General features: G+C 41.6%; 1 pseudogene across 1 annotated transcript; it reads right to left on the reverse strand.

Moving 5' to 3' along the window:
* Positions 1–2943: 2943 nt before the first annotated feature.
* LOC307095393 (glycoprotein endo-alpha-1,2-mannosidase-like protein) lies at positions 2944–10186 on the reverse strand (annotated as a pseudogene). The gene is made up of 3 exons: positions 9734–10186; positions 9125–9653; positions 2944–2955 (listed from the first exon to the last, which is right to left on the reverse strand). The product of its transcript is annotated as a glycoprotein endo-alpha-1,2-mannosidase-like protein (transcript).
* Between the last annotated feature and the right edge of the window lie 263 nt (positions 10187–10449).

The following is a 10449-nucleotide window of genomic DNA, read 5'->3' on the forward strand; positions in this document are numbered from 1 at the left end:
ACTTCATTAGAAGTTTCATGATTTTAGCTTGTAAGTTTAAGTCTTTAATCAATATAAAATTAATTTTTATATGGTGTAAATTAGAGATTAAGATGTGCTTTTCCATACAGATATCCATTTTTTCCCACCATGGTTTGTTGAAATGAGATAGTGTGAATCATCCAAATGTTTTATTCTAGATCAAGTTTTTTTTTTAAGATATTCTGAAACATATAGAAATGTCAACACTGTTTTTCTTTCTCAAATGTGTTTGGTTATTCTAGATTCTTTGAATTTCCACATACATTTTTAAAAAAAGATTGTCTATGACTATAAAATACAACTCTGATTTTGAGTAGGGTAGTGTTGATTTCATAGCTCACTGTGGGGAAAAGCAATGTCTTTACAACATTAGATTTTCCAATTCATGCTTAGCAGAGAAGATTACCCTGGATATGTTTCTGGGGAGTAAGAGACAGCAAGATAAGAAGGACTTCCTAGACCAGGAGTTCTTTTTTTATTTTTTATTCTTTTATTGTTGTTGTTTTTTAGACCAGGAGTTCTTAATCTAAGGTCCATGGATTCCTATAACTAAACCCAATTAAATGGCATGGAAAATTCTGGACATAAATAGAGGGATACTCTTTTCTGAAGTGAGGGTGCATTATTTGCATTAGATTCTCAAAGAGATCCATATATCATCCAAAAACAGATTAAGAAAAAGACCATCCATTGTAAGGAAGATGCACTGAGAAAGCCAATGCAAGGCTGTCTTGAGATAACTCAACCTCTGTATTTCCATGGATCATAGAAGCAGTTGCATAGGTTTCCATGCTCTTTGACTCAAGCATAGGGTATAATCCCCTTCCCCATGACATACAGACAAGATCAAATCTGGACTGCTTTACTCAAACAGCCCTGAAGGAGTGGTCAGGTGAAGAAAACTTTAGCATTTGGAGTTGGTCTCCAGGGCCCTAGGATGAAGCCTAAATCTATCCCCTCCTCCACTAACCTCTGAAGATAGTGCTCTGGGTAAGGAGAGAATTTACTCTGAAGCTGGAAAGATCCAAAGACTGTGAGCTTTGACTCGGGGAGGGGGAACAGTGCTGATTGTTGGCAGAATAAGACATCAGGTGGTGTCACTGAAGTAGCCTCAAGCCAGCCCTTGGCAACTTGTCCTAAATTCCTCAACAGAAGGCTCTGTCAACTAAGGGAGCCACAATAACCTTTAGGAAGCTAAAAAGAGCTGCAAACCTTGGCAGGGAGAGAACCAACCCATACAATGGCAGGAGCTGCAGTGATGGTGAAAAAAGTCCTGCAAAGGCCATAGAGCATGGGTGCAGAAATGGCAACTGCTTTTCAGAGCCAGTTAGAGATTGACAAAAGAGTGACTTTGGTGTTAGTTGCAGAATAATACAATAATTTCCACTATTACAAGAAAATAGTACAGACTAGAAAGTCTGGGGACTTGGTAACTCTTCCAGTATGTGAGGGCTTACAGCCCTACCTCCACCCTCAGCTCAATGAATACCTGAGTTTGGGAGGCAGCAGTGGGAGCAGGCAACCCCGCAGGAAGGAGTGTTTTACCACTGACATTGTTTAGAATGGCTAGCACATGATGAACATGAAAGCAGACTGACTTTTAATCAGTTTTACTACTATTTTTGAATTATCCATGAGTATTGTACCCTTCCACTGCTTATTGCCTGCACCTGGGGTGGACCTCTCCCATCGACCCTCCCCTCTTGGCAAGCCATTACTCCAATCACTTGGGCATGAGCAATAATGGGGATAAAATTAGCCTCCTACTCTTGACAAACTGCAAAATATCTCTGACTCTCTTGGAGGGAAGACCTGTACATTTCAAGTTTTTCCCATGTAGGTCCCAGAAGGCAAGGAAGCAAAGGCTGAGTATGGTAGGTCAGCCATGGCTGTAGTGATGGCAGCCAGTATCCCACAGACAGAGAGTACTTCTTTCTGCTTCTCTCTTATAGCTCGTTTCAAATACAAAGGGCATTGATCCATGTGTACTGCAGAAAACAGTTATATATAGGTACAATATCAGATGCTTGGTTCTTCAATTTCTTAAAGTGAATGGAAAAATACAGAGCTGACATTTCATAATGTGCCATTCTAATTTTTTGGCCATTGTTTTTTGGTCCAAAATTCAACTTTATTTTCACCCTAATAAAGATCTCATGTAGAACTTTCTTCTGACCTGTGGGAGAAATATATGCCTATTTTCTTTGCATGTTTTTTTTTTCTCTTAAAGCTGTATTTGTTCCTGTTTTTACACTGTTTCTTTCCTCTAGTCTCACTTTGGAAATACAAGTTTCCACTGGGGAGTCTATTTAAATGGATGCTGTGCTTCTTTAACTCATATACCAGAAACTTAGGAATCTGGCTTTTTTTATTCCAGAAGGATATTTTGGGGGTTTGGGGAGAGGAAGAATCTCATTAGCTTGTCAATCAAATGTGTATTTGCAAACACTTGGTTTGCATCAAACAATATAGACTTGAATAAAAAACAAATGTATTGTGCTCATTAAATAATTTTGTTTATAAAAATAAATACCAGAGAAAAGAAATGCATTTATCAGTGTTAAGCTATTATTTTTATATGATTTATTATTTTCTTTTAAAAAATCACTTATCTTCAAACTTAAAAAATAATAAATTGTTTTTACCATGCCTAAGTTGATTCTTTAGTGTTTGATTACTATTACATCAAAGGAAAATAAATACAATGTGTGTCATTAAAGTAATTCAGTGCAAATCGGGCATAACACAAAATTACATTATTAGCAGCTGCTAAAATGTAATTAGACACACTCAATTCACTACTCATGAACTGGACCTGATTTCTAAAATATCAATTTAGAATTTTGATTATTCATGACAAAACTGAACATATTTAGATTACAGGTTTAAATTCTTGGTAATGAATATATCCCTCTAAGACCTTTACTGGGATTCCTAAGGGGATGAGGGAAAAGAGGAGGAGAAGGAGGAGGAGGGGGAGGAGGAGAGGAGGAGGAGGAGGAGGAGGGGGGGAACTGTTGTTTAAGTACAGAAGGGGGTGTTGGGGGTTATCATGGGGGTGCCGGCTATGTTCCCACTGAATCCCTGCCAGCTGCAGTAAGTCAGGAGTGCCCTGGTTAAATTTTAACTCTCTGATGAAAAAGAGGCAACAAAGCCCAGCACAGATACTTCTACTGTAGATGTTTATGGCTGTTGCTCTTCTTGACTACCTCACTTTCATTGGCTGTCTTTTTGACACATAGTGCTAATCTGCTTAATAAAAAATAGGAAGTAAAATAAAATAAAACTAGCAACAATATATGGGGATGTTCATATCTGCTCTTTGCTACTCTAAAGTAGGATGGAAGCTGAATGACATGATGCCCAATAAATGCTTTGGGATCTGCAAGGGGAACATAATTGGTTCTCATTAAAAACTCCTTGGTCTAGTTACCTGGGCCCTTCATACTCTGGCCCTGATCTACCTTCTCATTCTGATTTCCAGCTTCTCCCCTCCCTGGCCAGAGCTGCTTGCTATTTACCCAAGCGCTCCTTGAGAAACTTACTTCCCTCTTTCACATTTTACTCTTTCCTTCAAGGTACAGTTCCATATGTACCCTCCTTAGAGCTTTGACTAAATTCCCAATGGGAGGTCCCCTTTTTTCTCCTCAAATTCTCTTTAGCCCTTAGTCTGAGCCTTTTTCATTATAGTTGTTAGAGTGTGTTTTCTGAAAAGATATTGGTATTTCTCAGTGGTTAAGCACGCTGTCTCTGGAACCAGAAAAAAATGGGTTTCAATCCTGGTACTACCAGTTCCTGATGGTGCTATTATGGGAAAGTTGCCTCACTTCTCTGAGCCTCAACCTCAGCATTTATAAAATGGACACAATAATAGTATTGTTTCCTTATCTTAAAATTCTAAGGCCATGAGAATTTTAGAAGTCAGAAAATTTTGAATTTTAAAAAGTATAGCATACATTTTGTATCCTACAAAATACGCCCAGTGGTCTGGGATATGGCTTGAAAGCAAATACCTCCGTATTCAGTGAAACAAAAGAATAATTACCCAAAATGGGATAAAATGAGAAATAGCCACATGTCAGTTCATGAAAAAGTTCATGTCAGCTTTTGCTGTCAAATTAGTTATGAAAAAATGATATGAATCAACTTTGGGTTTTTAAAGATTTGTATTTTAAAATTGTGCATAAAGGACGCATGAGGATTAAAGGAAATATGTGTAACACTTACACAGTGGCAGCCTACTAAATGCATAAAGAAAGTAAGCAATTGCTATCATTGTCATTTATGTGCATGTCTCTCATTCTTTATTGGCAACAAGGTATTGGAGAGAAAAGGAGGAGTTATATCGTATATTGCAACACCCTCACACTACATTGAATTTTGTAGGTGCTTAATAAAAGATGTTTGACTGAATAAAATATAGCATCTCATTGTTGTGACTGTGACATCCAGTCATAGAAACAATTAACCTTATAAATGGCTGAATAATCTAAAAACTAGACCTGAATTCCTCCAAATAAAGTTTATAGTCTGGGCCAGAAAGAGACAAAATAGATGAAAATGAAGTTATGTGAATTTTCTATAGGGAAGGTTAGATTGCTTCATTTATCATGACAATCAAAAAACATGGCCAGCTTTATGACAGAGTGGGAAAAGAATGCAGTTGTGATGAAGAGCACTATCCACAACCTGGCAGGAGTTAAAGCAAGGGCAAGAGAGAGGCATTTGACCCAGGGGTCATGTGAAGCTTGATTGGGAAATGAGGGAAAGCAGCTGACTCCTGGGTGGGATGAGTACTTTTGTGGCACGAGTTGGTGGTCTGAGGGCAGTCACCCTCCAAATGCAGCCAGCACAATCAAGACTAATTGGTCTTTGTCGGCAGCTTCAATGCAGGCCCCCATCTGAATAGATCTCCTTCTCTCAGGCAGACACCCCTAAGAGGATTCAGCCCTTGTGAGTAATTTGGCCAAGCATAACTTGAAGCAATAAAACCTTCAGAGCCCTTCCAAGATCTTTCTACAAGGAAGAAAGATCCTTCAGGAAGGTTAGAGGAGCTTGTCTTCCCTTAGCAGGGGTAAAGGCCTCAATGGATCACATTTGGGATGTTCATAGAGATGAAGGAAGAAGAGATCCTTAAGAGAAAATGAGCTATCTTCTAAATTGGCTGAGATATGGTTTATTGAATGGCAGGTCACTTCACTTGGATGTTCAGCCATTTGTTATATGTGACTAGAAGCCTCTAGGACTTAGGGACTGGGAATGTGTAAGGAATCAACAGGAGTTCTGGCCCAAGGGAAACATTTTCCATCATGCATTCATTCATTAACTCCTCTAAAGTCTGCTTTTGTCTTTGAACCTTAAGGCCACTCCTGAATTCAAGATGGTCCTAAAGCATGAACTAGTCTTGTAATCAGGCTACAGGGCCTACCAAGAGCTAGTCTCTATAGGGTCTTTGCTCCTGTAATGTTCCCCACAAAGGCAGTTATAGTCAAAGATGCTCTGGTAAGCCATGAGGCAAGTTGTATTCATTTTGAAATGATGGTGATGTATCTAAAGATATGCTTGGAAAATCATAAGCCTGGATGCTATTTGTTTTACTTTAAGCAAATGTATGTGAAACTAGCCAGCCCATAGGGGTCTAGTCAATTATCTCAGTGATGCTGCCACTATCAAAAACATTTTTAAAACCCCTTCTAGGGGACCAGCTCCAGAGTTCGGACGGTATTCTTGAGAATGTCTGTAATGGTGACAAAACTACATATTTGAAGGGTGAATTTGATGTGTAAATAGAAGCTATAAGTTACCTGAAGACAAAACTAAATAGGTAGCCCAGGGAATGCCATTTAAAAATAAATTAATGAAGAAGTAATGCTTTTTCAGTGGATAATCCTAAAGGGAAAAGGATTAACTTTTTTTAAAAAACATATTTTATTGATTTTTTACAGAGAGGAAGGGAAAGGGATAGAGAGCTAGAAACATCGATGAGAGAGAAACATTGACCAGCTGCCTCCTGCACACCCCTTACCGGGGCTGTGCCCACAACCCATGTACATGCCCTTGACCAGAATCAAACCTGGGACCTTTCAGTCCGCAGACCGACACTCTATCCACTGAGCCAAACTGGTTTCGGCGAAAAGGATTAACTTTTATTGAGCTCCCACTATGTGCCAGGTATCTTTATATGACCCTAATCTCATTTCATCTTTAAAATATTTACCCTGATGTAGGTATTATTACTCTTAAATAGAAAATGGGATCAGAAAAGTCCAGTAACTTCTTTTAGGCAACACAGCTTGTCAGTGAGAGAGCTGAGATCAACGGCCATTTTTTCTATTTGTCTGCAAAGTCAGTGAGTGCTCTTTGCGTTAGAGAACACTGCCTTCTTTGAAAGTCATTAAAACAAAGTAAGCCTTCCAACCTTGATACACTCACAAAACATCATTTTCACACCAATAAAAGAGGTGAATATACCTATAAAAGATTTGTTTTGAAACAGAAGAGTTCCAGGAATGCTAGCAATGAATCAGGCATTTGTAAATCAAATGGGGGAAAACTATTTGCAAATGATACTTCTGATAAAGTGCTAATATCCAAAATGAAGAACTCATATAAACCAAAAACAACAACAAAAAAACCCAGACAATTCAATTCAATAATGGGCAGAGGACATGTTTCCAAGGAAGATATGCAGATGGCCAACAGACATATGAAACGATGTTCAACATCACTATTTATCAGGTACATACAAACCAAAACCACAATAGTCATGGGGATGTAATGTACAGTATAGGGGATATAGTCAATAAAATTATAATAACTAAGTATACTGCCAGGTGGGTACTTGAAATATCAGGGGGATCACTATGTAAATTACACTGAGTGGCCAGATTATTATGATCTCTGAACACATAATAATCTGGCCACTCAGTGTATATCCTATATAATAAAAGGCTAATATGCAAATTGTCCCCTCGACCAGGAGTTTGACCAGCAGGCAAGACGGCCAACCACCCATGTCCCCTCCCCCTGGACAAGCTGGCCGGACCCTACCCATGCACAAATTCATGCACCGGGCCTCTCATATATATATATATATATATATATATATATATATATATATACTGAGTGGAGAGATTATTATGCATTCAGATATCATAATAATCTGGCCACTCAGTGTATATGATTGTCTGACCACTATGCTGTACACCTGAAATTAATACAAAATAATATTGAATATAAACTGTAATTGAAAAAAAATTAAAGAAATGTGTTGGAGAAGATGTGGAGAAAAGGGAACCCTTGAACACTGTTTGTGAGAATATAAATTAATATAGCAACTATGAAAAACAGTATGGAGGTTCTTCAAACAATTAAGAATAGAACTACCATATAATTCAGCAATTCCTCTTCTGGCTATTTAGCTGAAAAATATGAAAACATTTATTTGAAAATATATGTGTGTCCTTATGTTCATTGCAACATTATTTACAACAGCCAAGACATGGAAACAACCTAAGTGTCCACCAATGGATAATTGGATAAAGAAGATGTGGTACGTATATACAATGGAATGCTACTCAGCCATGAAAAGATGAAATATTGCCATTTGCAACAACATGGATGGATCTTGATATTATTATGCTAAGTGAAATAAGTCAGATGGAAAAGGGCAAAAACAGTATGATTTATCATATATGAAATATAAAACAAAAAGTAACAAATGAACTAACAAAGAAGAATAAACTCATACATACAGACAATAGAATAGTGGTTACCAGAGGAAAAAGGGGGTAGGGTCAGGGCAAAGTGGGCAAAGGGGGACTTAGGGTGGTGAGTGACCAACAGATATTGAATTGTACACCTGATAATTATATAATGTTACTAGAGGCCCAGTGCACAAAATTCATGCACGAGGGTGTGTGTCCCTCAGTCCAGCATGCACTCTCTCCAATCTGGGACCCCTCGAGGTAGGATAGGGCCTAAAAGGGCAGTCGGACATCCCTCTCACAATCCAGGGCTGCTGGCTCCCAACTGCTTGCCTGCCTGCCTTCCTGATTGCCCCTAACTGCTTCTGTCTGCCAGTATGATCACCCCCTAACCACTCCCTGCCAGCCTGATTGATGCCTAACTGCTCCCCTGCCAGCCTGTTTGCCCTTAACTACCCTCCCCTGCAGGCTTGGTCACCCCTAACTGCCCTTCCCTGCAGGCCTGGTCCCCCCCAACTGCTCTCCCCTGCAGGCCTGGGTCCCCCCCAACTGCCCTTCCCTGCAGGCCCAGTTGCCCCCAACTTCCCTCCTCTGCCAGGCTGGTCCCTCCCAACTGCCCTCCCCTGCTGGCCATCTTGTGGCAGCCATCTTGTGTCCACATGGGGGCAGCCATCTTTGACCACATGGGAGGAGCCATCTTGTGTGTTGGAGTGATGGTCACTTTGCATATTACTCTTTTATTAGATAGGATAGAGGCATGGTTCACGGGTGGGGGCCAGCTGGTTTGCCCTGAAGGGTGTCCCGGATCAGGGTGGGGGTTCCCTTGGGGTGTGGGGTAACCTGGGCGAGGGGCCTGTGGTGGTTTTCAGGTCAGCCACACCCCCTGGCGACCCAAGCAGAGGCCCTGATATCTGGGATTTATTTATCTTCTATAATTGAAACTTTGTAGCCTTGAACAGAGCCAAGCCTCCTGCTTGCTCCTTGGCAGCAGCCATTTTTGTTGGGATTTATTTACCTTCTATAATTGAAACTTTGTAGCCTTCAGTGGAGGCCAAGCAAGGCCAGGGCTATGGAAGCTTGGCTTCTCCATTGGTGGGGGCAACTTAAGCCTCCTGCTCTCTCCAGCTCTGTGGCTGCCTCCATTTTTGTTGGGATTTATTTATCTTCTATAATTGAAAATTTGTAGCCTTGAGTGGAGGCCTGGGCCTGCCAGGGTGTGCGGAAAGCTTGGCTTCCTCCATTGCCGGGGAAACCCAAGCCTCCTGCTCGCTCTGTGGCCGCAGCCATCTTGATTGGGTTAATTTGCATATTCGCTCCTGATTGGCTGGTGGGCGTGGCTTGTGGTGTAGCAGAGTGATGGTTAATTTGCATATTACTTTTTTATCAGATAGGATTACCCAATGTAACCTTGGGGCTGCCTGCAAGGCTGTCTCATAGTACTTGCCATTGACCGTGTTCCGCATGTTGTGGTTATTCCAGGGCTGGATGCTGGTGTCAATGACCCAGGCCCCACACTGGAAATGAACATGAGGTTGTTGGAATCACAAAAGTTCTTCACAGCTTTCCAGTTCTGATGGGAAGAGCCCGTAGGAAAAACTATTGGAGAAAAGTAGTTGTACATGACATCAAATCCAGTGGCCAGGATGTTATGAGTGTGGCCCTCCTCTACCAGCAGCGCTATGAAGACCCCATAATAGGGGATGTTGCTGATTGAGTGCAGCCCATTTGGTTTCAGGAGATGGGCCCAGGCCTCAGGGGTTGTCAGGTATGAGTTGTAGATATATAAAAGAGTGGGAGGCTCTTTCCTATGTTGTTCTTATAGCAGTAAAATGTTCCATGGGAGCCATACGTATCAATGATGTACTTGATGTTGTCATGCTGAATGATGTCATCCCGGCCCTTGTAAGGTTGGATATGCAAGGCCACCTGCCACAGATAGGAGATGCTGGTCACATGAGTATCTGTCTAGGGGTCACAACCTATAAGGCTCATGCTCCAATGATGGCCTGGATGTTGTACTGATGGGAGGTGTCCAGAATGGCAGGCACCAGGTCATTGGAGGGGTCCCCATTATTATCAGCCATGCCAGGTACATACCAGGACAGGACCAGGGCACTGATGGAGGCTTCCTTAATCTGGGTCATGAGCTCCCACAGTATGTTGGGGTCTCGGGAGCTGTAGGGTCCCAGCTCTGGGTAGAAGCTGGAGCCCAAGTCATTCGAGGGGGACTATGGCATCCACTATGGTAGCTGGCTGAGATCATGGGGTCCCCGTGAGGTACCATGATGTGGTCCCAGTGAGTGTAATGGCCCTTGCACCACAGGCTCCCATACCACAAATAGTAGAAGGTGTACAGATCTGAGTAGATGAGCATACTGCCTGGGAGCGGGTTCGGCCTTGGCCTCTGGCGGGGGGTTGGGGGGGGGACAATTCCGCAGGGTTGGCAGTCCTCCAAGCATCGCTCAAAGGAAGCCAGCTCCAGGCCCAGGCCAAGAGCCAGGAGTCCATCTCTTTCAACTTTTAAAAGGATCATTATTAAAGTACTAGAGGCCTGATGCAGGAAATTCGTGCAAGGGCCTTGGCCCCCACCACCGGGGCAGCCACCTCTGCCTTGGCCCCTGCCTGCCCCGGCTTTGTCCAGAAGGAAGGACGTCCAGAAGGACATCCAGTCTAATTAGCATATTACCCTTTTATTATTATAGATGTTTGACACATAAGAAAA

This window comes from Cnephaeus nilssonii (genome assembly GCF_951640355.1).
Source record: "Cnephaeus nilssonii genome assembly, chromosome: X".
NCBI lineage: Eukaryota > Metazoa > Chordata > Mammalia > Chiroptera > Vespertilionidae > Cnephaeus > Cnephaeus nilssonii.